The following is a 4992-nucleotide window of genomic DNA, read 5'->3' on the forward strand; positions in this document are numbered from 1 at the left end:
TCAAGTATTCCCTATGACCTCAGTTGATTACGTTCAAAATTGAGAAATAAATTGCAAACAACAAGAAGAAGTTTATTTTAAAGGGTCTGCTTCAGAGTTGTGAAACCGTCGACAAGACTCTTCTGCAGAACTGGTGAGATTACAAAGAACAAACAGAAACGTATCTTTAAGGAGATGGGGTATCATCAGTGGATGATAAAAACTAGATTTTTGGACTATGTAGTTTCTATGATTGCATGGGTTTGAATCCCCGTGCAGTCATGGAGACTCACTAGAGGGTGGCACAGATGATGATGATGATGATGATGATGATGATGATGATGATGATGATGATCATCATCATCATCATCATCATCATCATCATCATCTCGAGTGGGAGATATGATGTGTTGTTGTAAACATAGAACATGTAATTTTAGAATACAGTGGTGCCTCACTAAAAAGTTACCCCACATGACAGTTTTTTCGCTAGACATTGACTTTTTGTGATCGCTATAGTGATTTGCAAAACAGTGATTCCTATGGGGGAATTTCGCTGGACAGTGTTTGGTCCCCGCTTCGCAAACCGATTTTCGCTAGATGACGATTTTGACAGCTCCCTCCGCACTCGCAAAACAGGTGTTTTCGGGACCCAAGCTTCGCAAGACAGCGATTTGAACAGCTGATCAGCGATTCGCAAGGCAACTTTCCTATGGCTGATCTTCGCTAGACAACAACGATTCTTCCCCATTGGAATACATTAAACAGGTTTCAATGCATTCCAATGGGGAAATGGTTTTCGCTAGACGATGATTTAGCTAAACAGCGATTTCAATGGAATGGATTATCATCGTCTAGCGAGGCACCACTGTATGAATGTGGTTTGGACTTGCTTTTCTGTTAGGGAAGGCTTCCCTGTTTCAAGACATCTCGGCTTTATGGGTGTGAATTTAATTCCTCTTTTCTTCACACTGGCTTTAAGACAATGAAGATTAGGAAATGGTGTGCCCAGATTGACCTCCTTCTTTTCTTATGAGTGTCCTACCCATTTGTCTCTGGGCATGCTAACACAGCTCCCTCTGCTGTTTTATGTCAGAGCCCAGAAAACTACCGGCTGAGTCAAGACTGATTCATTTCCTGTTTTAGGGGGAAAGGTTTGGTAACTCTGGGTTGCCAGAAAAGCATAACAAAAGGGCTTGTGGGATCTTAGACAGTAATAACTGAACTGTGGCATAAACCTGCATAGATTAGAGCAGATTTCATTAAATGCAGCGTTCCCCTTTAGCAGCATCTAGAGTCCTTCACAGGAAAGTGAGTCCTTTGAACTCGATCTGGGGATAATTAAATAGCAATTAATAACTAGACTCATAAAAGCATAAAATAATGCCATTGGGAGGGGCCTATAAGGCCATCGAGTCCAACCCTCTGCTTAAGGCAGGAATCCAAGTCAAAATAGATTTGACTGATGATCATCCAATTTTCTCTTGAATGCCTCCAGCATTGGAGAAGTCACCACCTCCTGAGGTCATTGCTTCCATTGTTGTACCACTCTAACAGTTGAGAGTCCCCTGGACTGCAAGGAGAACAAATCTATCCATTCTAAAGGAAATCAAGCCTGAGTGTTCACTGGAAGGACAGATCCTGAAGCTGAGGCTCCAATACTTTGGCCATCTGATGAGAAGAGAAGACTCCCTGGAAAAGTCCCTGATGTTGGGAAAGTGTGAAGGCAAGAGGAGAAGTGGACAACAGAGGACAAGATGGATGGACAGGGTCATTGAAGCTACCAACATGAATTTGACCCAACTCCAGGAGGCAGTGGAAGACAGGAGGGCCTGGTGTGCTCTGGTCCATGGGGTCACGAAGAGTCGGACATGACTTGACAACTAAACAACAACAACGACAGTTGCCTTGGGATCAACTGCAACTTATCCTGACCTTTCCAGGTATAAAGTGCCCAAAGGGGATTTCACAGTCCCTGCATCTAGTGAAGTTCCAAGACTCTTCCCGCTTCCTTAGGGATGCACAGGGTGGCTTTTCTCAAAGGAGGCACATCGAGGAACTACACTCCCAATCCTTCGCTCTGCAGCCTGGGCTCCAACGTATTGACCTAGCCGACCAGCAACACAATCCCAGGGGCATAATACTTGCAGGCTGACACCATGGAGAATTCCCATTTCAAAGTTTTTTGAATAACACCATTGCAATCATATGGGCAAGGCCCCATAGAAGTAACTACATATTGTTATCATCACAGTTCTTAAAAAGTTAATTATTTACTTTTCTGGTTCTCCATAGAATAGTTGAAATCAAAGGTAAAGGTTCCCCTTGACAATTTTTGTCCAGTCGTGTTCGACTCTAGGGGGCGGTGCTCATCCCCGTTTCCAAGCCATAGAGCCAGCGTTTGCCCGAAGACAATCTTCCGTGGTCACATGGCCAGTGCGACTTAGACATGGAACGCTGCTACCTTCCCACCGAGGTGGTCCCTATTTATCTACTTGCATTTGCATGCTTTCGAACTGCTAGGTTGGCGGGAAATCAAAGAGCAACAGCTTAATTTTTTTTACTAATAAGGTAAAAATTACAGTATTGGAAATCCGAGGACAATGGCTTCTTGGCTGAAATCTTGTGGCTTAGCATAATAAGTTCCACTAGAGCAGTGGTTCCCAAACTTGGGTCCCCACATGTTTTTGGATTGCAACTGGCCAGCAAAACATGTCACGAAGGCTTCTGGGAGTTTCAGTCCAAGAACATTTGGGGACCTCCAGCTTGAGAACCACTACACCAGAGTAGGCCCACTGAACTGAGTTGGGGTTTGGTATGAGTCAAGTCCTTCATAATCTTCATTCAATAAAATGAGCCAATACTAGTTGTGACCTATTACGAGAAACAATGGGATTTTAGCCATGATTTAGGTCACTGGTTCTTAACCTTGGGTTACTCAGGAGTTTTGGACTGCAACTCCCAGAAGCCTTCACCACCAGCTGTCCTGACTGGGGTTTCTGGGAGTTGCAGTTCAAAAACATCCGAGTAACAAAGGTTAAGAACCACTGATTTAGCTCATGAACTACTGAGTCATTTAGTGGCTGAATGAGTGTTTGGTGCTTTCTAGCCCCACCTGCTCTGACCCACTCAGAGGCAGAGCCTGGAGGAAGTGGGGCTGGGAAATTAGTGCTGCCTTTGAGTGGGTGCCCACTAGAGGAGGTAGAACTGGGAAGTACCAAACACGAACCAGCATCTCTTTTTGTTATGGTTGGACTGTAACATTGCAAGGGACGGGGTGGGACTGCGAGTTAAGCCGCAGACACCTCTGGGCTGCAAGGTCGGAAGACCAGCCATTGTAAGAATGAATCCAAGCGACAGAGGATGCTCCCCTCGCTTGTCCCAGCTCCTGCCAACCTAGCCGTTTGAAAGCATGTAAACATGCGAGTCGATAAATAGGTACCACCACAGTGGGAAGGTAACGGCGTCCCATGTCTAGTCGTGCTGGCCATGTGACCACGGAAACGGTCTACGGACAAATGCTGGCTCTACAGCTTGGAGACAGGGATGAGCACCACACTCTAGAGTCAGACACAACTGGACTAAATGTCAAGGGGAGCCTTCATCTTTACCTTAATGTTGTAAGACTGTAACATGGTTCTATTACATCTATCATCCTCACCGCTGAGCTGCACAAGCAGATGTATGTTGATTAGAATGTTGATTAAACAATGCTGCAAAAGGCCAATCTTCATTGGTCTTCTTGTTTTGTTTAGTTGTTAGGTTATGTCCGACTCTTCATGACCCCATGGAGCATACCCGGCCCTCCTGTCTTCCACTGCCTCCTGGAGTGTGATCAAAATTAGTCTTGTTACAATAACCCTATTCAGGTGTCATGGTACTGGGGGCACACATGTCACCCCTCTGTCTTGGGACAGTACTAGTGACACCCATAAGCCCTGACACCACCCAGTTTTCGTCAAATCAAGCTTCCACCATCGCCTTCGAAAAAGAATAACTAAGGGAACTGAGGAGAATCGAAATGTGCTAGAGGAGAAGTTTGTGAGTACGTTGGGCTGCCAGAAAGACGAACGAGTGGGTCCGAGATCAAATTAAGTCCGAACTTTCTCTGGATGCAAAACTGTTGAAACCGAAGCTATCCTACTTTGAGAATATCATGAGAAGGCAGGATTCTCTGGGAAAGACAATAATGCTGGAAAAAGTGGAAGGTGGCAGGAAAAGAGGAGGACCCAATAAGAGATGGAATGGCTACCAAAACTCAGCTTAGGTTTAGAAGAGCTGAGCAGGGCAGTTGAGGACATGACATTTTGGAACTCGCTCATTCATCGGTTCACCATAAGTCGGAGGCGAGCTTGGCTGCTCCATAAACTCTGCTGGTTCAAAGCAAAAAAGTCCATCTATTACATCCCCATGTGCCGCCTAGTGGTGGATATTGTTTTGTCTCCTCTGTGTACAGTTGGTGATGAGGGTAGATGCTTTATCTATCAGACACCAGGCATCGGAGTAGAAATGCTGATAGTGTGAGCATGCTGAAAGCTAGGGCTGGTGGCGGAGTAAGTGTTTGTGAGCTAGAATCTTAGCAGCACGGGCTGAGGCACCAAATAACTTTGTTTATGACCTAAGGCAGATTCCTGAATGACTCCTCGTTGTAAGAGTAGATAAGAGTGAATACCTTCTGTGGCTAAAACAGCACTGATGTAATCAAAGATGAAGGCATGTTTTATGGGTTGGTGGATTTTCCTTTAGTGTGTGTGTGTGTGTGTGAGAGAGAGTATGTGTGTGAGTTGTTTTTATGGAGCATTTGTGTGGTTGGAAAATCTACTTTGAAAAAAAAAAAGCAACCAACCAACCAACCTCTGTTGATAAGCTCTTGGAGCCTCAGAAATGAACCATAAAGCCAACAAATATTCTTTTACTGTTTATACCCAGAACTTAGTATTCACTGATTTATTTATTTATTACTCTGGGTGGTTTACAACAATAATAAAACCATAAAAATAACAAAATAATACA

Source organism: Pogona vitticeps, chromosome 6 (genome assembly GCF_051106095.1).
Source record: "Pogona vitticeps strain Pit_001003342236 chromosome 6, PviZW2.1, whole genome shotgun sequence".
Taxonomy (NCBI): Eukaryota; Metazoa; Chordata; class Lepidosauria; order Squamata; family Agamidae; genus Pogona; species Pogona vitticeps.